Source organism: Zonotrichia albicollis, chromosome 2, assembly GCF_047830755.1.
Source record: "Zonotrichia albicollis isolate bZonAlb1 chromosome 2, bZonAlb1.hap1, whole genome shotgun sequence".
Lineage (NCBI taxonomy): Eukaryota > Metazoa > Chordata > Aves > Passeriformes > Passerellidae > Zonotrichia > Zonotrichia albicollis.
Window position 1 is genome coordinate 177,039 of NC_133820.1, and position 23,910 is coordinate 200,948.

The following is a 23,910-nucleotide window of genomic DNA, read 5'->3' on the forward strand; positions in this document are numbered from 1 at the left end:
AACAAAACCCCCCTTTATGTTAAACTGCTTTAAAAAACTTATATCAATATGGTGTAATATATAACAAATGATAGATATGATAAACATAAATACATTTATATCAATTTTATATCTATTTCTTACAATACACTATAATAGGATATATACAGTATTACTTGTATTATGGATCTTACATGCAGATATTAATTTATGTTATTTTGTATTTTAAATAATTTAACAATTCTCTATATATTTGAAAGACATTTATATATTTATACTTTGGTTGCGATTTTTTCTGGGTGTTTTCCGGGTCTTTTCTTGCTCTTCTTCGAATTGTTTTTCTGGGTTTTCTCTGGGTTTTTTCTTGCCCATCTTGGGGGTTTTTCCTGGGTCTCTTCATGCCCATCTTCGTTTTTTTTTTCTGGGTTTTTTCTTGCCCGTCTTGGGGTTCTTTTCTGGGTTTTTTTCTTGCCCATCTTGTTGGGGTTTTTTTCTGGATTTTTTCTTACCCATCTTCGTCTGTTTTACTGGGTTTTAAGCCAACATGGGTACATTCCATGTCAGTACATACAATATAACCCGGCTGAGGATTTTTTATTCTAACTTTAAAAATGAGTTGCAAAACCTGAAAAGCAAAAGTCATACACACAAGGTTAAATCCAGTCAGCATGTGCCCACACATGCAGAGACGAGCAGACACAGACAGACACAGCCACGTGCTCTCACACACACTGACACACTCTTGCCACTTACACGCTCACTGCGGCCCTTACCTGAGACGCTGAAGAACGTGCTGTGACACATCTTCTGGCTGCTGCTCCTTGAAGTAAATGGCAGACCCTGGGGAAATCAGCAGCCTCGGGGACCTGTGAGACAACAGGAAGGGTCAACGAGTGGCTATCTGACAGCTAGGACTTGTCCCCACTCTGGACCCATAAACTTTCTACCCAAAATCCCACAAAAGACAGATGAAGAGTAAAATTTCTATAACTGTTCTACCTAACTGTGACTACGTGCCAGGGCAGGGCAGCTCTGATCGTAAGTGGTACAATATAAGTACACACAATATAGGCTGAGGTAAACAGTGCAAGTGTAAACAGAGCGTAAGTATACACAATATAGGGTAACGCACTTACATGCTGTGTAAGTACACACAGTACAAGCCAACATAGGTACACAGAATTTGAGTACACACCGTATAACCCAACATAGATACACATGGTATAGGTACATACAACATAAGCCACCACAGGTACATACAACACAAGCCAGGACTGGAGATAACTTCTGGAAGATGAATTCTCGAGACCTACATCCTTTGAGAAGATAGAACCGAGAGAACCACTGCAGTCACCTGAGGAGGTGCATCTGAAACAAAGTCAGGACAAAAGTCAAAGGGAGGCAGGATACCTTAAGAGCTCCAGATATCCTGTGTCTATCTACAAATCCCATCTGGAGTCCAACTGCACCCCACATTACACATTCCAAGTCCCCAGGCCCTCTCCTATCGCACCAGGCTATGCGGCAGGGCAGAGCAGCCCCGGCACAAATGTGTGCTGACACCCGTGACACAGGATAGGACGTGACAGACATCAGGGACACAAAACAGACAGAAACCTCTAGATAAGGAAAATGGCTGCAAGGACTGAGAGCACGCAAAAGGAGATGACTGAGTTCAAACTGACGGTGAGCTGATGAGGCTCAGAGAACACTGCAGGAAGAAGATGCTAACTGAATGATTGATTCCAAGAACAGTAAAGATGGATGCCTAGGAATCCTATGGTCAGAATCCTCTGCCTGCCCTCACATTCTTTCAAGCCCTAATCCACCATAATGGATCCAGGTGGGGCACAGCTGTCCGTACAGCTCAGAACAAGACCTGACAAGACATCTGACTGGATGCTTCCAAAGAGAGGAGTCTGATGCCTGTCTGAGCTCCCGAGTCAAAAGTTCTATGGCCTGGGTGCCAGGCCAAGGAATGCAGAGATCACAGATGCTAACAATGATGCCAAGGTTTCTGACAGGCCCCTCAATGTGCTAAGGTAAAAGACAGGAGATACACAAACAACACATAATGCACAGCAGACAAGTGACACCAGACACACCGGGACTGCTCTGCCCTGAACACCTCAGCACTGTGATCAAAGGTGAGACTTGGCTTTCATGAGGCCTAAGGTGCCACTTCATGGACAACCCCCCACCGCCAAATTGGACTCAAAAACCCCTCCCAGTAATTCCCAAACCAGCACCCTGCCTTCATCCCCTCTGTGGGTCATGGCCCTCTACTTATCTCTCAGACATCTGGCGATGCCAGTCCGTGTCAGGTGCAAAGAAAGGCCACCTCGTCAGCTGGGAAGGTCCTGCTGTCACCGGGCTGGTGTCTCTCAGACAGCTAGAGTAAAGAGAACCAAACATCAGTGCCTGATCTTGGCACCGCATCGGCCAAAACCCCACAAGTCTGCTACTCACCCTGCTCCTAGGAAGGCCCGGCACCTGCTAACTCTGACCCTCTGCCATGGATGCAATGCATCTGCACCTGAAAGAAAGTTAGAACATGTGTCAAACACCACCAGGATAACTCACAAGCTGCAAAGACCTCAGATCCATCTAGGAATAGCATCTAGAGCCCAAGTACAGCCCCCATTACAAATTTACACTCCCCAGGGCTTGTCCCATTGCAGCTGGCCATGCGGCAGGGCAGAACAGCTCCGGCACCCGTATGTGTGCAGACACCCGTGACACAGAACGTGACAAACAGGGGGACATCAAACACCACACATCATGCTTGTGGTGAGGGCCTCGAGGGAAGAAGGCAAAAGGGACCCCAAAGACACACTAGGGAACACGGCACACCGGAAACCACGACACAAACCAGAGCTGTTCTGCACTGCCCGCCTGAAAGCTGCCATCAAAAGTAGAGCCTCTCCCTTTAGCTGTCCTAAGAGGCCCTTGGACAAGTTTGCTTTTCCCTCCGCTAATTTTTAAATCTGTCCCAAGAACTCCCAACCTGCTACGCCCCCATCTCCAGGCCGTGGCTCCCAACTTATCTTCTGGATGATCGGTGATGGGAATCCACGTTGCACCTGAAATGAGTCTGCTTCAGAGAGCCTCGTGATGGCCTGTGAGCCTCTCGGTCAGCTACAATAAAGAAAACCAAAACCAAAGAATGAGTCCAGAGTTATGCGGGCCAAATCCCAGCCAGTCAGCTACTTGCCCTCTCCTGAGTGTGCCTGGCTCCCTCAGGCTCCAGCTTCATCCTGATTCCAAGGCTGTGGCCTTTATTAGGGCTGGCACCTGGGTTAGAGAAAGGCAAAGTTAAATGGCATTCCTGTGAGTGCACTGGATGACTCTGTGTGCTCTAAGACATGGGAATGCCTCTGCTAGAAGCCTTGTGGGGAGGGGGGCCCTCAAATAAACAAATAAACACCCTTTCTCACCCTGCTGCCTGCAAACCCCCTCCCAAGAACTCCTAACTGGATACCTGCTCACCCTCCCTCTCCCACTCACAATCCTCAACTCACCTGAAGCCTCAATCTCAAACATCATCCTTGACACTGGGTAGATCCCTCCTGAGACACGATGAATCTGCTGCAAAAAGTGTTGTCCTTGACACAACCTGGAATCTCTGAAAGGCGTGCTCCTCCTAAAAACCATAAAAAACAAACCAAGAACAAAACCAGAAATTACAAAGGTGCTTTAACACCCCTAAACACAAAACCCAAAATTGTGAACCTACATACTCCCTGTATTCCATGCTGTTTTCTTCACAGTCTCTTCCAAGCCTCTGCTGCTTTAGATGCCCAGAAACACCTGCTGGAAACAAGCTGAGATGAGCTGAAAGAGCCTTTTCACTGAAATGAGAGGAGAACTCCTACCCCAGCACATCCCAGAGAGGGAATGAAGCCCCTCGGCCAAGGCTGGGGTTAATATACCCCCGATGGTGCCCGCCTCTCGTTCCCATGGCACCCAGGAAAAGGGAGGGGGCAAATCCTCCCAGGTGTAAAAGCCCTCAGAACAGCTGCAGCTGTTTGGCCACTCAGATTCAAGGGGAGTAAAGGGCTTGTTATAGAAGAAAACTCTTCACAAAAATAACAGTGCTTTCTTTTTTGCAACAGCTACTTGGAGCAGAAGAACAGAAAACTGGTAAGACATAAAACTTTGTGTTTAGGTAGCATAGCTGGATAAATTGGGTCATTTGCTGTTAACTTACATAATTATTCTGTATTTAACCAAAGCCATCTAATAAATTCACACCCAAAACTCCAGCAGCCCAGCTGGCCCTACCAAATCTGTATGTTTATACATACAGTAAACAATACCAAAATCCCAGTAATACCTATGAGAAGTCTATGAAAGAAACCTATTGAAATTAATCCTACCTGAAATACCATCTATTCCTACCTGAAAACCCATCCAGAAAGTTAGCTTCACTCAAAAAACAATTTACACAGAGTTAATAATACCAAGAAATAACACACCATATACCACCAATGAATATAATAGTCAAGGAAAAAAACCCCACATTTCAAACTTTTTTTAATTTAAACTAACTTCTTTTATCAGCTAGAACAAAAGATTTTGCCAGGACTGTAACAACAACTCCTTCTCCTTCTGAAATGTCCCTTCTCCTTCCCAAATTCCTTACAACTTCTGAGTTTAAATCCAATCCAAAAGCAGAATTCGTGCACCTGTGCGTTCAATGCTCCTGTCAGATTCTCTCTTTCCCTCCACATCTTCTTACACTTTCAGTCTTCATGCTGTCCTGCTGTGATGAGTCTGACAGAAGAACAGGCACATGTTAACAGAGCATTTCCCTCCCCAGAGCTGGTTTCCTCAGAGCATTTCACTCAATCCCAAGCCTGCAATGATGCACGCTCACCTGAAGCAGGGGGAGAAATCTGTAAAGGTCACTAAATACATAAAAGCGCATCCCCATTGTTCCATTACTCAGCAGCCCATCCGGCCAAGGTCAGAGCTCGCTGCCCACCGAGGACACGGCAACCAGCAGGGCCCTTTCTCCCACTCTCCAGCACGGACCTGCGAAGCCACAGAGGAGTTTACAGAGACCGGGAGCCGGCGGGACGGGACGGGCGCCCGGCCCGACCTTCCAAAGCTGCCGGCAGCGACGGCGGCGAGAGCCACGGCCCCGCTCCGCCTCCTGCGCCGCCTGCCCGGGGCCGCCCCGCCGGGATTGTCCGGCCCGCGGTCGCTCCCAGCGCCTGGAGCGTGGCGGGCGCGGGCCCGGGGGCTGCAGCCTTGTTCCGATGCCGCTCGCTCCCGCCCCTCGCACTTCCTTCGCTCGGCAGCCGCGTCCTTCCGCCGCCCCCGGCACCCAGCGGCGAGAGGCAAGGCGCTGGCTCGGGGGGTGCAGTACCGCCCTTTGGACACAGGGGGGCAGACTCACCGGGGTGTGCTATTTTCTCCGCCTGTTTGGCCGCCATTTTGAGAAGGTCAAGCCAGTCCGAGACACCCGCGACACGCCACTCCCAACACGGCGGCCTCTCGGCTGCCTGTCGGCTCACAGCTGCAGTACCGCGCTCTGCCCACAAGGAGGCAGCACTGCCGCCCGCCCCAGACGGGGGCGCAGCGCGCCTCGGGGCTGCGGGCAGCGAAGGCGGCAAAAAAGAACAGGGGCGACCCCAGACAAAAACTGCTCTGAAATAAATGCCAAAAACCTGCCTCCTATCGAGCAAGAGTCAAACAAGCCCCCTTGATTTAAAGCCATGTTTAAATAAAAGTTTTATTTCTATTTTTCATATTTATAGTCACACGCATATTTATAGTGAACATTGATGTAGCATGTAATTTATACAATATATTCTGTCTATTCCTATTGTTTATATGTATTTCCCTGTGTTTTTATAAATATCTTTCTCTATTAATTGTATAGTTCTTATATAGTTCTTCTATAGCTTAAAACTACATTTCTAAAATACTTTTATTATTTAAAAAAAAATCCAATTCTAACTAAATAAATACCAGAAAACCCTTCTTTTAAACTATACTGAAATATTGTTATATTTAGAGCTTGCATGACTATATACACATTTATATTTCTAGTTTATATTGATGCATTATATTTAGAATATATATAATATGTATCCTGCTCAAATAATAGAGAGAAATTATTTATTAAATTACGTATCATATCTACTGCTAAACCTTGTTTTTTCCTTTATTTTTAATTTTTATATTAATCTTTAGCTATTTATGATATATTTATATACTTAGACTTCTACCTTTATATTATTTGTATTTATAATTTTTATACTAAAACCCCTGCTTTTGCCAAATGAAAAACAAAACCATCCTTTATTTTCAACTACTTGAAAAATACTTTTATAATTATAATTATCATATCTATCATTTGTTTTATAAGTATAGTACATCAATTGATATATCTATTTTATATCTATTTCCTATAATATACTAAAAAAGATATATACAGTATTACTTGTATTATGCGTAGTATCAATTGATGTTATTTTATATTTACAATTATTTAAAAATTTTATGTATACCTGCATATATTTGAAACACATTTCTATATTTATATTTGAGTTGGGTTGTGTCTATATTTATATTCTCTATCTACATATCTATAAATACACACAATACTCTAATTAAAAAAGATAATATCTTATTGTAACATATAATAACTTATGTTACAAGTAAAATTTTAAAAAAAGATCAAATATATAAAAACAAGAGAGGTTTATTCCCATTTCCACACATCTGTTTTGTTTAAATGTAGTTATAATATTACATTAGAAATCCAATTCCTAAATAAAATTACAATACAAAGAGCATTGAATTGCCAGCAATATCTTCGAAAAACATCAAGATACCTCCAACAGCCAAAAATCTGCCAGCCAAAAAACCACAAAACACTCTTTTCAATAACAAATTCTCATCATATCCGAAAAATGGAACCAAGATAAAAGAAAACCCTATAGAAACACGCACAGCAAATTACAACAACTACTAAAAAACGAAATCAAACCAACCTACTAAACTACAAACAGTGCCACTGACCCTGAAGGTTACTAAAAAAAAATAAACAAAATTCTACCTCTACACTAACTCAAAGAATAACCAATCCTCTGTAAAAATAACAGCCGAACTACTTAACGAAATAGAAAAAATCTCAAGGTCTAAAAACTAAGAAAACAACTACTCAATACTACTTGAAAAGATCCACCATATAAATACCCAGATTCCCAAAATAAAACCGATGAACAACAATCAAATACATGAAAGAACAACAACAACAACAAAAATAATAAAAAAAAACCAACAACAAAAAAAGCCCCAAAACCGAATAAACTTTCATTTTCAACAAAAATATTATTCCCAACGGAATAAACCCATAGTGCCTCAAGATATCAAAATAAAAATAACACCTAGAAACAAACACAAAGACTAAAGACAAACGTAACCATAAACAATGTCTCCCAAATTACCCGCAACCATAAAACATACACTACAATCAAACCAACCAAATAAATAAAAGCCCTGGAAGACGATAAACACACATGCAATTCTCGAGATTAAAAACCCGCTGCTATGAACGACACGACGCTACCTCAAAAGCCCACCGAAACAAACACTACCCGCTCACGCCAATAAAAGCCACCTCAACAGAATTAAAATCCGAACCGCTGCTTCGCGCTACGACCCGTAAAAACCATTGCGCGCCTTTCTAAACATAATACCCCGGCAAAAAAACCATATCCGACTACGAAACCCAATCCGAAACGAACCTTTATCATCCCCACCGGCACCGAGAACCGCAGCACTCAGGAAGAACCGTAGCCCTTAGCGTACCCCCGCTGCAAACCGAACACAGCGATGCAATCAATGCCGAAAAAGCGCCTCCGAACCGCGGCACCGCCCCAGCACTGCGAGCAGCCGAAGCCCGCGCTCGCTGCCGGCCCCGGACGGAGCGCGGCTCCCGGCAGGAGACCGGCTCCTCCGGCGGCTCCTCCGGCACGCGGGGCCGGCGCCGGCCCGGAGAGCCGCGCCCGCTGCCCCTGCCCGGCGGGGCCGGCACCGGGCCCGGGGGTGGCGGCGGCGCCCGAGCCCCGCGCCCGGAGCGGCCGGAGCGGCCGGCACCGCCCGGGCCGCCGCAGCAGCGCCCGCGCCGCCTCTGCCGCCCTTGGCCGGCCCGGCGCGGCTCCGCCACCGCCGCCCTTGGCCGGCCCGGCCGCGCCAAATCCCCCGTGCGCCCCGGCAGCTGCCCGGGCCGTGCCAGCGCCGCTCCCGAGCGGCAACGTTCCGGCCCGGGCCGCGGGCACCACAAGCGCCCTCCCATGCAGCGGCACGGCCCCATTGCAGCCCTGCAAACGCTGCCACAGCTGCAGCTTCCCGCAACCGAAGCCCGAAACTGACGCCGCAGGCGGGGCTCGCCTCCCTTCAACAAGGGCAAAGAAGTGTCCTCTCCCCTTCACGTTCGTCCCCTACGAGAGCACAAAAGAAGGGGCGCTCCTCAAATGAAAGCCTTCGACTGATGGCAAAGGGCCATTTCCACCTCCATTCAAACCCTTGAAAAGGAGGGACACCGCGGCTGCCCCCTCCATTTAAACCCTAGGGTGCTGAAAATGGGGTGGCTGCCTTCAAACCAAACCCATAACACCACAAGAATACTTTTCCCGTTCCCCTTCAAATAGAACGCAGGGATTCCCTGTCACCCCCGGGATACCCCCAACAGCCTGGAAAAGGCAGCTTTTCCTGCAATCAACGCCCTTAAAACCACATGTGAAGAGGGATCCCCTCAGTTCAAACGCAGACAATAAAAGAAGAGGAGCTGCTTCCTTCTCCTTAATCCCTTTCGTCCTCATAAGCTCCATTTCTGCTCCTGGGGAAGCGGGGAGGGACTGGCAAGATGAAATTGCAAAGGGGAAGGACAAAATTCCCCGCTCCAAACCCACACGGGCTCACCTGCTCGGCTGCTGCTCCCCGGCACAAAGATTCGTCCCTCGGCACAAACCCCTCCACTCAGCAGCTCCATGCAAAAATGTACAGAGGCAAACTCTCCCCCCGTTAAAACCGCCTCGCCCCGGCAAGAGCCACCCCCTCATCATCCTCACAGCTCACACCTGGGCTGCTCCGAGCCCCTCATCATCCTCACACTCACACCTGGGCTGCTCCGAGCCCCTCATCATCCTCACACACACACCTGGGCTGCTCCGAGCCCCTCATCATCCTCACACACACACCTGGGCTGCTCCGAGCCCCTCATCATCCTCACAGCTCACACCTGGGCTGCTCCGAGCCCCTCATCATCCTCACACACACACCTGGGCTGCTCCGAGCCCCTCATCATCCTCACACTCACACCTGGGCTGCTCCGAGCCCCCATCATCTATTTGTCATATTTATATTCGCTTTTAAATTTAGAATTTATATTACTGTATAATATTTACTATATTGTATATTACATCTCTTCATGTTACTTACATAGATTTCTATTTCTATTTCTTTTTAAATTCATAGTTTAGTATTACATCTTTAGATTTTTATTATATATTTCTCTATGCCGATTTAGATTTCTATAGTACTTATATTATTTAAAATAAAACCCCTGCCTCTAACGAAAGAAAAACCACAGACACCCCTTTATTTAAACCACACTTAAAATTTTAAAAATTATTTTGTTTGTCGTAATTCTATTCACATTTACATTTGTAATTTTCATTTATTATATTTATAGATATCTTATAGATTGGAGAGAATACCTTTTATATAATAATGGATATATTCTTTTTACACAACATATTTCTTTTACTTATATTTACGTATATTAAATATTTATCGATATCGAGATATATAGGATATAATTGGATTTCTATTTTTATACCTTTTATGAAATCTCCAGCCTATACCCCAATAAAAGCCAAACAATCCCCAATTTTTTTAAACTAGATTTAAACACAAATCCTGTCACGGCTGCATTGCACAGCAGTGCCCCGAGCTAATCTGACACTTGTTCATCTCCTGTACCTGAGACTGAACCCGCTCACCTTGATCGCACCTGGCAGAACCATTTTCGTACCTTTTCCTGGCATTGCTTGGGTTTTCTCTTGCCTTTTTTGTGGCCTCTATTGCCTCTCTTTCTTGCCTTGTTTCTTGGGGCTTTTACTCCCTTTTTCCTTGACTTTTTCTGGCATTTCTTGGGTTCTTTTCTTCGTTTCTTCTTGCCCATCTTGGGGATTTTTTCTGGGTTTTTTCTTGCGCATCTCGAAGTCTTTATCCTTTTTTTTTTCTTTTTTTCGTCTTTTTTTTTCTTTTTTTCGTCTTTTTTTTTTTTTTCCCTGTCTTTCTCCTTGCCCTCCTTCGTTTTTTTCCTTTGGCCTGCCTGCCTTCCTTCCTTCCTGCCTTCCTATCCTTCTTTCTTTCTTCCTTTCAGTTCCTTTCCTTATTTTCTTGTTTTCCTTTTCTTTCTTTCTTTCCCTGTATGTCTAATCTTGGTTTTCCTTTCTAGCTTTAGAATAAAAAAGCAGCAGTAGAAACTTTCAGACTACCTGGCAGTAAAACAAACCTGCAAAACGAAAATGATGTAAAGAAAACTATTTACTCCCTGGGAGCCTGAAATTTTCTACTGCTGCACATGACATAGAGCTTTTATTCCTTCTTATAGATAGTTGATATTTTTATACTTACTTTATACAGCGCCCCCTGCCGTGTGCCCCGGAGACCTGCAGGGAGAGCGCTGCGGCGTCCTTCGGTTCTGTTTCAAGAAACTCGGCTCAATTCGGCTTGCTTCGGCTCTTCGGCCGAACTCGGCACGCTTGGGCTAAAGTCGGTCACATTCGGCGCATTGTCTAAATGCGGCCAGTGTCGGCTACCCCGGGCTATCGATTCCAGTCGGCTATCCTCGGCTCTTGGTGTAAACTCGGCTGTTTTCGGCTACACTCGGCTCTTCGGGTAAACTCGGCTCTTTTCGGCCACACTCGGCTCTTCGGCTCAAGTCGCCTCTGTTCGGCCACACTCGGCTCTTCGCCTCTACCGAACAATTCGGCCCCGCTCGAAATATACCTATTTTTACATTGGAAGTATACATTTCTCTTAGGATTTTTACTTCTCTAACACTTGCAGGATTCAAAATAAAACCCCTGCGTCCACCCATACATGCCAAATACAAACCCCTTTCATTTCAACTGTATTTCATTTTTTTTTTTTAATAATATTTTTCAAATTTAGATCCACATTTATATTTAAATTCTATACTGATGTGTGTTCGATTTTGCATTTCTATTTTCCCATTTATTTATAAATTTATATTCTATGTTACAACTCTTCCTATTACTTCTATTTTTTTTCGTATTTTTATTCAGATCTTTATATATTTATTATATCTTTCTGTGTGAGGATTTTTACTTCTGTAGCACTTCCATTATTTAAAATAAAACCCCTGCCTCCACCCACGTTAAAGCCAAAAAGAAAACCCTTTCTTCTCAACTGTATTTCAATATTTTTTAAAATTCTGTTTTTCAGGTCCATATTCACATTTACATTTAAAATGTATACTTACGTATGCTGTTATTTGTATTCTCCATTACATCTCTTCCTATTATCTCTATTTACTTATATTTTGTGTTTATATCTATATTTATATCTTGATTGTATATCTCAATATTGAGAAATATAGACCAATAATATCTACATTCATATCATTTAAAATAAAAACCCTGCCTCTAACCCAGTAAGAATAAAAAAAACCCCAACCCTTTCTTTCAAACAATATTTAAATAGGTTTTATCCTTATGTCTGATTTTTATATTCCTATTTGCATTTATAATGTACATTAATGTATATTGCTTACTTATACATTTATCTTTATCAATCTCAATTTGTACATAAATTTATATTCTATATTACATCTGATGCGAGCAGTTATATATTTTTATACATATTTTTATACATTGATTATATATTTCTGCGTCAAGATTTTTACTTCTGTAACACTTATTTAAAATAAAACCCCTGCCTCTACTTAAATAAAAGCCAAAAAATTCCCTTTCTTTTAAACTATACTTACCTACTTTTATATTTATATTCCCATTTATAATTTATATTGCCGTATCATCTTATTTCTATTCTATACTACAACTCTTCATATTACTTACCTATATTTATAGTTCAATTTGTAGTCATAGTTTAGCAATCTCCCTTTATATATTTATTATCTATTTCTATCTTAAGATTCACATTTCTATAACACTTCTATTATTTAAAATAAAACTCCTGCCTCTAACCAAATCAAAACCAAGGACACTTCTTTATTTCAACCACATTTAAAATTTAACAAGTAACTTTATCTTTCAAAATTATAATCATATTTAGATTGATAATTTTTATTCATTATATTCATAGCTATTATATATATCTTAGGGAGAATGCCCTCTAATATAAGCATAGATAGAAAATTTCTGTATTGTATATTTCTTTTACTTGGATTTATTTAATATCAATATTTATAGATATTTGTATTTCCCTATATATTTGTATCTGAATTTTTATTTTTTTCTATTTATATGATTTATTAATAAAAACAGGTCTACAACCTAATAAAACCCCCAATTTAACTATATTTAACTATTTTTATATTTACAATCTATATTTATATATCTTTGTGCATATATATAATAGACTATCATTTATCTATATGATAATATCTTGCAATTCCATACCATGAATTATAGTTTTATATATGTATCTGTTCTCTATATTTATGTTTACCACTCTAATGTTATATTTCTTTTTAAATGTATATTTATTTCTATTTTCATCTCTATATTAAACCATATAAATAAGCCACAACAATACCGTACCTTTGTCAGCACCGGCACGCAGCACACGCTCATCCCATCGCAGCACATCAAAACAAAACCTATTTTTATCACTAACGGAACAAACATCCCACAACATTGAACCCTCATAAACACTCAAATAAACCTAACCCAAAATAAATTTTAAATCCCACTTCAACTAGCCCAAAACCTGCGCACATGCTCATCATAAACGTCCTCCTAAACCAGTATCTCAAAAACCCCAAGAACCTCAAATACACCGTGAAAATGACACAACTGCTAAGAAAAACAAACACCCACTAAAATTAAATCAAACCAACTCACTAGACTCAAAACTGTACAACTGACCCTAAACAGTACTAAAAGAAGCCCCCAAAGCTCTACCTTTATGCTAATGCACAAATAAAAAACAATAATCTATAAAACTTAATTTAAAATTAAAAGAAAACTAATTCAAAGCATAAAAATAAAAAATCTAAACTGTTAAAATACTAAAAAATATCACTACCCAAATTAAAAAACATATTGCCTATAAAAACCCACCACGTGAATACCCCTGGCACCAAAAATAAAACTAAAAAAACCTATCGAACCAGAAAGAAAACGGAACTTAGGAAAACCAAAACCATAACGTTCAAGTACTCACACCACATCCCTTACCGGACAGCAACTATAAACAACATCAAACCATACAATCAATTCTAAAAACCACCTTAAAACCACTACATTGAAAAACCTGTCAAAAATTAAACACTGCATTTAACCAAAGCCATCGAATAAATTCACACCCACAAACTCCGGCAGCCCACCTGGCCCAACCAAAGCTGGATGTTTATGCATACAGTAAACAAAGCCAAAACCCCAGTAATACCTATCACAAGTCTGTGAAAGAAACCTATTGAAATCAATCCTGCCTCAAATACAAACCAACCCATCCAGAAAGTTAGTTCACTCAAAAAACAACTTACACTGAGTTAATAATACCAAGAAATAAAACAACACACCATATACCACCAATGAATATAATAGTCAAGTAAAGAAAAACTACATTTTTTTTTCTTTTTGTTTTCTAAACTAACTTCTTTTATTAGCTAGAACAAAAGATTTTGCCAGGACTGTAACAACAACTTCTTCTCCTCCTTCTCCTTCTGAAATGTCCCTTTCCCAAATTCCTTACAACTTCTGAGTTTACATCCAAGCAAAAAGCGAAATTCGTGCACTTGTGCGTTCGATGCTCCTGTCAGATTCTCTGTTTCCCTCCACATCTTCTTACACTTTCAGTCTTCACCCTGTCCTGCCGTGATGAGTTTGACGGAAGAATTGGTAAACGTTAAGAGAGGCTTTCCCTGCCTCCCTCCCCAGCGCTGGTTTACTTAGTGCATTTCATTCAATCCCAAGCCGGCAATGATACACGCTCACCTCAAGGCTCATGTTATGAACAAAAATTCAGTTAATATTTTTTTTGTGAGACGGAGTTGCAGGGACGCCATCAGGTCGGTCTCTGCCAGGATACTTAGTGCTTTGTTATTGTAATACCGGGTCGTTGAGGCTTATCTCTTCTTTTGTATTAGTAAAAAGCCTGGCTGTGTGCGGTGGACATTTCCCCCGAGGCTGTGCTCTCTTACAACATAGGGAAGACACCTGAGAGGGTGGGGGGGGGTTATGCAAAGTGACTCCAAAGTCCAGAATGCTTTGTGGGACCCCGACTCGAAATGCAACGAGAAAACCCCAAAAACAACGAGCCAATTACGAATTGAGAGACTAAGGTGATGTCTGGATGTGAGGAGCCAAGTGCTGAGCCTGCAGAGATGCGGAGCCCCTCTCGCCCTGACCACGGGAGTCGTCCCCAGCGCTGAGACTGAGGGGACCGCACTGACAACGCAACATCTAAAAGGGACATCAAGCCCTAAAAAGCTCCCACGAGGACTGGATCCCCCGGCTCTGCCCCTAGTGGGGCTCATTAGGCGGTGACCGCACTCGCGCTAATTAGCGCGCACGAGAGCAGCGGGCTCGGTTCGCCTGAGCTCGGCTCCGTTCAGGCAGCCTCGCAAGCCTGGCCTCGGTTCGCTCGAGGCCGTCAGGTTCGGCCGGTCTCGCCTTGCTTCGGCTGAGCTCGTTCCATTCGGCCGAAGGAGGCGCCGTTCGATCGTGTTTTTACAAATATCTTTCTCTATAGATTGTATATTTCTATATTTAGATTTATACTTCTATAATACTTCTATTATTCCAAATAAAAACCCCGTCTCTAACCAAATAAATACAAAAAACAACCTTCTTTTAAACGAGATTGAAATATTTTTATACTTAGTATAATTATATTCCCATTCATATTTATAGTTTCTTTTGATGCAGTGTACTAATTATATATAATATATGTAAAGTTCTAGAAATGTATTTAAATTATTATTTATATTATGTGTCATATCTACTGCTACAACTAACTTTATATATATATCTGTATTTATTTATGATATATTCCTGTACTTAGATTTCTACATTTATATTGTTTGTATTTATAATTTTTATAATCAAAACCCTGCCTATTGACAAATAAAAACAACCTGCTTTATTTAGCTATTTAAAAAAATATTTTCATGATTATAATTTTCATGTTTATATTTATAATTTATTCTAGATTACATGAGAACACACCTGCTCCTGCACCCCAGTGGGGCTTCCTCTCCTGGGGACCTTGGGGTGCCCCAATGGCATCAGAGCCCCGAGTCTTCACCCCCCTCTCCTCTATTTAGAAACTACACTGGAACTTTTTTCTGGAAACAAAGACATTACCTAAATCCTCTCCCCGTGTCCCAGACAGATAGATGTTCCGTTATTAGTTGGCTGGGCAGCAGTTTCTTAAATAGAATGATAAACAAGATGTGAACTTTTTAGCTACAAGCAAATAGGCAAATCTGAACAAGGTACCGATGGCCAGCCACCGAAGTTATTTTGAAGCAATTTTTTAAACAATAAAATACTGCTACCACAAAAATAAAGCAAAAAGCTAACTACTGGCTAAGAAAAAATTAACTTTTGACAACAACAACATTCCAACCACACAGGCTTTTTTCCCAATATCATACCTTATAACTACCTCTCTTGGGAATTCTCATCATGTATCCCAAAAGGAATAAATACCTTAGAGCGTCCTAAAGCAAAAAGTAGCACACATGAGCTCCTCACACTCCCGGCAGTGCACTGAGCTCCTCACACTCCAGCGCAGCGTGCACTGAGTCTGCAACAAATTCTGCTCAGTGAGGGTCTGCAAACAAAGGTTCAACTGATGAATTGAACTGATTTTATAGGGATGTTTTCTAAGCACAGAAGCACAAAAAAGAACAAGCAGTAATAATTCTTAAATAAATCTGCAAGTTTTATTTAGCATATATGCGAGTGATTTCCAACCTGTGGCTTCTCACTTTGATTGGTCTGTAGGTTCAGGAAGATGACAATGCACACTCTGCCTTCCCTGAGCCCCCACGGCAGCTGAGCGCTGCTCCGTGTGCTCAGATCGTCAGGAGCTGGATTACACGTACCCGGACGGACTGCAACTGCTCTGCTGCAGATTCAGGAGACGACGGCAGAGAGGGGCTGGCCGAGGCGTCGTCCGAATTCCATTTCTGTGTGACGAGAAGCGGTTTGTTCCCAACAGCTGCAACATCCCCGGCTCGCTTCCGTGGTGAGTACCGATGGCACACAAATGGCAGCCCGAGGAAATCGTGTTCTGGGCTCCAAGTGGCTGGGACAGGGTCTGATTTTTTGTTTTGTATCTGTATGACGATTAGTACGACAGGGCTCTGAGGGATGACATGGCAACACAGAATTAAAAACTCCTCGATAGGATTACATTGACTTCTAGGAAAAGACAAAAGCCTATCACCCTTCTGAAATCTACTTTTAATCCAAAGCACGGGGATTGTCACTATACTGCACCTTCCAGCTTTTCAAAGCAGCTTACTTCTGAAGACCAGGAAACATTGATTTCTACAGAAACAATGGGCAACCCCCAGGTTAATTTAAGCACTACTCTTTAATAGGGGATCTGCCAGCATGCCAGTCCAGCTTCAAGTGCACTTTATTTCAGTCTCACATCCCCACAAAATTCTTCTCACATCTTCCAACCCTGAAATCTTCTTTTTCCCCTAAGGCTTCTCATCATTAGCAATTTCCAAGTAACATGGTATTTTTACAACATTCAAAAATGTCATGCTGGACTGTGCTAGAGAGTAATCTGCAAATATAAGCTTAGCAAAGATTGAATTGACTTGTCCAGAGAAAAAACCTACAAGTGAACACCCACACCTGCCTACAAAGAGCTGACAAGCCCCTGGCAGCTACCAGCATCAAAGCACAGTGGATGTTTCTAATAGAGGGTAAGGATAACAATACCACCTTTTGTTCTCTCCAGCTTGTTTTCCCTGCAGTCATATTTTGCTTCTTAGGATTGTTTTAGTCTCTGTATCTTTTTGGACAGCACCGAGCCTGACGACAAGGACACGAGAGTCTTTCCCTGCCGTAGGGAGAGAACCAGGAAAACAGTTAAAAAAAGAACAGGGTAGTTTGAAATTCATACTTCCAGTGAGAAGCAGCGCCTAACAAACAGAACAAAAGCAAACAAAGCACGATAGCTCCCTGGGGACAGAAGACTTATAAACCCTCCAGGATTTACGACCAACCCCTTCAGGACAGCAGCCAAGTGTCCCATGAGGTGGTGCTGCACCAAAGAACGATCTGACAGGTTCCAAAGAGTCAAATGCACAATATTTTGCAAAGCCGTAAAATCTTGCAAAATAACAAAAATACGATAGATATAAACTACAGGGCAAGAGTACAAGTGTTCGCTTTAAGAGCTGGAACCATCCAGGTGAGCACCTGATAACTGGATCCTCACCAGAGTTTGAACCCTTCGGTACACAGAAGGGTTTTCCCCAGAAATTTCACAGACTGAGTTTTGATAGAAGCACACTTGCCAGATCCTCAGAAGCATCACCCATTCTCCAGGTGTCTGCAGAGAACTGCAAATGGCTCTCACGTAGTTTGAGCTGGTTCTCCAAGGTCTCAGGGTGAGTTTCACCAGATGCAACCAAATCGGGCGACTCCCAGTGGGACAGAAGGAACCCAAAGTTTGGGTAAGCAGAGCTGCAGCAAATACTGAGGAAACAAACATAACAGCGTAAAAAAATAATAAACCATCCATTTTTTTTCTCTTGCTTTTGTTTTTTTCTTATTCAGATCAGCATAGCAACTAAAGAGAAGGTGAAAAACTCACCATTACTGAACATTTCATCATCTGTAAGCCGAGCATCCTTAGCACAGAGGACTCCAAAGTTAAAATTCACCGATCCCTGGGAAATAAAACCAAATATTGTATGATAAACAGTCAAACAGCAGACATAAAAATTTGTTTCCTCTAAGGACTTTCAGGTATGTATGTATCTTTGCATACATCCTACACATTAGAACATACACTTTATACCATCACCTAATACATAATATTTTACCTTTAAATTCTGATAGTATAGCATGAATTTTTAACTTAAATTGGTGATCTATTATTATTAAGTTGGTACTGAAAGTTATTTCTGCTGTCACGTTCAAAAAAACATTTTTTTTTTTTTTACTGTAATGAGGAATCGATTTCAAAGTCATCACAAGCCCATCAAAATACAAAGCTGTATTCACTGGACGGGTCTGTGAGCTAGAAGTAGTTAGGCTTGTACTTCCCTCTTGTTCTTCCAGAACCGATAAATCCTGTCAACAAAACCAGGATCTTTAGCCCACTGCTGTGAAAGATTCTACAAGGATGATGGTTGGATTTGTGTTTACAAGTTTTGATTTGAAATGGCCAGTTCAATGGATAAAGACAGTTTAAGTAGTATTACGTTACTATTATTATTATTTTTTCTATTATTATTTTTACTATTACTACTACTATTATTATCACCTGCTACTGGAAGAAACAAACCAGTCGTACCTATACTTAATTACTTTTATTTCCAGAAAATAATAAAGAAAAAGAACCAAACCAAAAAAAGTCACTTCCTACCTTTTATATCAAGGGATGAAAAACTTCTCTTGGGCTCTTCTCCAATTTATCAAGACTCATAGCACTGAAAGGCAAACAAAACAGTGCTTTATAGAAGGGCAAGTGCACATTTCAAGGCTGAACCACCAACCGATTGCAGTGACAGCAGTTACAACATGAATCGTTCCGAGAGCCTCTGTTAAATGCAATGTTCTGTGGAACTGCCATTTCTTTCCCAAAATACTAACTTCCAACACTTCCTAAACGTATTTGGTATTTTAAAACAACAGAAGTTAGTGAGACACTGTGTGGAGGTCAGGTTTAAATTTATTTCCTTCTAAAGCACAGAGCTCTGTTCCATCACCCTTCACTTCGGCTCTGCACTGAATCACGGTGAGCATTTGAGGAGTGCTCAATAACCAATTCTATTTCTCTCTTTTTCTAGTTCTCTCTATTCCTGAATAATTAAAGACAAGTCCAATGAAAAATGACAAGTTCAGCATCAAAGTCACACTTTTTCCCTTTGTCTGGTCAAGAACAGGCTCTAAATCCACTTAGTGCTGCCTGCAACGATTAAGATGTGCAAAACCATTTTTACATGTTTTATAGGTTTATCATAAAAGCCACGGAACGCAAGCTCTGAATTACAGGAAAAGGTACACAGTCAAATATCTAAAGGGATCACTTATTTGTAAATGCATACCTTGACAGAGATCGCACTGAGAACGTTTCTGTGGGACTCTAAGGGAGACATATTTTCTGAGTACCCTGTAAACAAGAAAAGCTAGGATATATTACAGGACATACCCACTTTTTCTATAGGCAAATAGGATTTTTAATAAAAACAACTCAGTTGAAAAAGAAAGAAGAAAACCAAGGTCATTTTACTCAGCTATATTTACTCCCGATTTAGGGAAAAAAAAAAGTCACGGGTGCTGCAAAGAAAAAAAAAGTGAACCATAAACGCCTACAGTACAATTTTAAAACAAGTGCTCGGATAAAAGAATCTCATGGAACGTGAAGTAGAAAAAAAGTGAAACCACTATCAGACCTGCCTATTTTCTCACCTTTGTACAAGAAAATCCTAAAAGCACTATAAAGTCACTGCCTAAAACCGGTCATGGGATGTAACCAAGAACAATTTAGGCATTTGCTAATCTAGACAGAAAGCTTTTCTGGATGCTAGTGTCAAATCACAAGTTTTGTCTTTCAGAAGCCCGACAATGCTGGAAAGCACTTTCCCTGGGGCTCGGGAGGGCAGGGGCAGAAGGGGATGAGTTTGCAGATCGCACCTGTGCCATCGGAAGGATACAGCCCGCCTGCTCCCTGCGCTGGGCATTCTCCCGGCCATCTCTGGCTTTACCGCTCAGCGCCGCTCCATCCGTTTGCATGGCAGAAAGAGCCTCGAGCACTAGCGCAGGCAGCAGCCCAGTCATTCCGGCGATATCGCAGCGCTCTCTGCTCGCAACGCCCAACACGCGGCGGAGCCGCCTCCGCCCGCAGCACCGGCAGCAGCCCGAGGGAGACGGCTGCAGCTCGGGGGCTGCTGCGCCTCCGCCAGCCTGAGGGCAGCCGCCCCACCGGGACCGCGGGAGCGCCCGGCGCCGCTCGCCCGGGGCGGCTCCTGCAGCTCCCGGCCCGCGGCAGCAAAGCACCGCCTCGCCCTCCGCCATCGCTACCGCTCAGTAAGGCCGAAGAACCGGGCCGACGCCCCTTCCGCGCTGCTCAGCTCCGTGCGGGCGGCCAGACGGAGGTTTCGCCCCTCCGGCGTCGCAGGCCCGCGCCGTCCCGCGCGGCACAGGGGCCGGGAGCAGCCCGCGCACAGCCCCGCGCGGCCGCCTGGCACGCCAGCCACTCCGGTGCCGCGCCAGCCGTTGCGTCACACGCCTCGCCGGCAGCACGGCCTGCCGGGAGTTGTAGTCTCGGGCTGACAGCCACTGCTCCGTCCTCCGCCACCGGGAGCTGCAGTCCCTCCCGGGCATCAAACGGGTCCTTCGCCCCTGGGCGGGGAAGGACCTGAGGCAGCAACGCTCCTCCCGAATGCCCTCTCTTTTTCGCTCCAACTCTTTTTTCTTTTTTCACTCTGCTTTTCACCCCTTCCCTTCCCTCTGGTGCTCCTGATTCCTTTCCTTTCCTTCCCTTTTCCTTTCCTTTTCTTCTGTTTCTGATCTTGGTTTTCCTTTCTAGCTTAAGAATAAAAAAGCAGCACTAGAAACTTTCAGGCTACCTGGCAGTAAAAAAAAACTGCAAAACGAAAATGATGTAAAGAAAACTATTTATTCCCTGGGAGCCTGAAATTTTCTACTGCTGCACATGACATAGAGCTTTTATTTCTTCTTATAGATAGTTGATATTTTATACTTACTTTATACAGCGCCCCCTGCCGTGTGCCCCGGAGACCTGCAGGGAGAGCGCTGCGGCGTCCTTCGGTTCTGTTTCAAGAAACTCGGCTCAATTCGGCTTGCTTCGGCTCTTGGTCTAAACTCGTTTCAGTTCGGCTCTACGGCCGAACTCGGCACGGTTGGACGAAACTCGGTCACATTCGGCGCATTGTCTAAATACGGCCAGTGTCGGCTACCCTCGGCTATCGATTCCAGTCGGCTATCCTCGGCTCTTAGTGTAAACTCGGATGTTTTCGGCTACACTCGGCTCTTCGGCTCAAGTCGGCTCTGTTCGGCCACACTCGGCTCTTCGGCTCAAGTCGCCTCTTTTCGGCCACACTCGGCTCTTCGGCTCAAGTCGCCTCTTTTCGGCAACACTCGGCTCTTCGGCTCAAGTCGCCTCTTTTCGGCAACACTCGGCTCTTCGCCTCTTCCGAACAATTCGGCCCCGCTCGAAATATACCTATTTTTACATTGGAAGTATACATTTCTCTTAGGATTTTTACTTCTCTAACACTTGCAGGATTCAAAATAAAACCCCTGCGTCCACCCATACATGCCAAATACAAACCCCTTTCATTTCAACTGTATTTCATTTTTTTTTTAATAATATTTTTCAAATTTAGATCCACATTTATATTTAAATTCTATACTGATGTGTGTTCGATTTTGCATTTCTATTTTCCCATTTATTTATAAATTTATATTCTCTGTTACAACTCTTCCTATTACTTCTATTTTTTTTCGTATTTTTATTCAGATCTTTATATATTTATTATATCTTTCTGTGTGAGGATTTTTACTTCTGTAGCACTTCCATTATTTAAAATAAAACCCCTGCCTCCACCCACGTTAAAGCCAAAAAGAAAACCCTTTCTTCTCAACTGTATTTCAATATTTTTTAAAATTCTGTTTTTCAGGTCCATATTCACATTTACATTTAAAATGTATACTTACGTATGCTGTTATTTGTATTCTCCATTACATCTCTTCCTATTATCTCTATTTACTTATATTTTGTGTTTATATATATATTTATATCTTGATTGTATATCTCAATATTGAGAAATATATACCAATAATATCTACATTCATATCATTTAAAATAAAAACCCTGCCTCTAACCCAGTAAGAATAAAAAAAACCCAACCCTTTCGTTCAAACAATATTTAAATAGGTTTTATCCTTATGTCTGATTTTTATATTCCTATTTGCATTTATAATGTACATTAATGTATATTGCTTACTTATACATTTATCTTTATCAATCTCAATTTGTACATAAATTTATATTCTACATTACCTCTGATGCGAGCAGTTATATATTTTTATACATATTTTTATACATTGATTACATATTTCTGCGTCAAGATTTTTACTTCTGTAACACTTATTTAAAATAAAACCCCTGCCTCTACTTAAATAAAAGCCAAAAATTCCCTTTCTTTTAAACTATACTTACCTATTTTTATATTTATATTCCCATTTATAATTTATATTGCCGTATCATGTTATTTATATTCTATACTACAACTCTTCATATTACTTACCTATATTTATAGTTCAATTTGTAGTCATAGTTTAGCAATCTCCCTTTATATATTTATTATCTATTTCTATCTTAAGATTCACATTTCTATAACACTTCTATTATTTAAAATAAAACTCCTGCCTCTAACCAAATCAAAACCAAGGACACTTCTTTATTTCAACCACATTTAAAATTTAACAAGTAACTTTATCTTTCAAAATTATAATCATATTTAGATTGATAATTTTTATTCATTATATTCATAGATATTATATATATCTTAGGGAGAATGCCCTCTAATATAAGCATAGATAGAAAATTTCTGTATTGTATATTTCTTTTACTTAGATTTATTTAATATCAATATTTATAGATATTTGTATTTCCCTATATATTTGTATCTGAATTTTTATTTCTATTTATATGATTTATTAATAAAAACAGGTCTACAACCTAATAAAACCCCCAATTTAACTATATTTAAGTATTTTTATATTTACAATCTATATTTATATATCTTCGTGCATATATATAATAGACTATCATTTATCTATATGATATCTCACAATTCTATACCATGAATTATAGTTTTATATATGTATCTGTTCTCTATATTTATGTTTACCACTCTAATGTTATATTTCTTTTTAAATGTATCTTTATTTCTATTTTCATCTCTATATTAAACCATATAAATAAGCCACAACAATACCGTACCTTTGTCAGCACCGGCACGCAGCACACGCTCATCCCATCGCAGCACATCAAAACAAAACCTATTTTTATCACTAACGGAACAAACATCCCACAACATTGAACCCTCATAAACACTCAAATAAACCTAACCCAAAATAAATTTTAAATCCCACTTCAACTAGCCCAAAACCTGCGCACATGCTCATCATAAACGTCCTCCTAAACCAGTATCTCAAAAACCCCAAAAACCTCAAATACACCTTGAAAATGACACAACTGCTAAGAAAAACAAACACCCACTAAAAATTAAATCAAACCAACTCACTAGACTCAAAACTGTACAACTGACCCTAAACAGTACTAAAAGAAGCCCCCAAAGCTCTACCTTTATGCTAATGCACAAATAAAAACCAATAATCTAGAAAACTTAATTTAAAATTAAAAGAAAACTAATTCAAAGCATAAAAATAAAAAATCTAAACTGTT

General features: G+C 41.6%; 3 long non-coding RNA genes across 3 annotated transcripts; all 3 read right to left on the reverse strand.

Moving 5' to 3' along the window:
* Positions 1-352: 352 nt before the first annotated feature.
* On the reverse strand, positions 353-2,187 carry LOC141725687 (uncharacterized). Its single transcript, XR_012577373.1, has 3 exons — positions 1,240-2,187; positions 753-845; positions 353-604 (listed from the first exon to the last, which is right to left on the reverse strand). It is a non-coding gene; the product is annotated as an uncharacterized LOC141725687 (long non-coding RNA).
* A 264-nt stretch (positions 2,188-2,451) lies between these two features.
* LOC141725692 (uncharacterized) lies at positions 2,452-7,971 on the reverse strand. The gene is made up of 3 exons (XR_012577375.1): positions 4,859-7,971; positions 4,668-4,755; positions 2,452-3,789 (listed from the first exon to the last, which is right to left on the reverse strand). It is a non-coding gene; the product is annotated as an uncharacterized LOC141725692 (long non-coding RNA).
* Positions 7,972-16,708: 8,737 nt separating this feature from the next.
* LOC141728305 (uncharacterized) lies at positions 16,709-20,037 on the reverse strand. Its single transcript, XR_012579219.1, has 4 exons — positions 19,520-20,037; positions 18,838-18,901; positions 18,061-18,136; positions 16,709-17,942 (listed from the first exon to the last, which is right to left on the reverse strand). It is a non-coding gene; the product is annotated as an uncharacterized LOC141728305 (long non-coding RNA).
* Between the last annotated feature and the right edge of the window lie 3,873 nt (positions 20,038-23,910).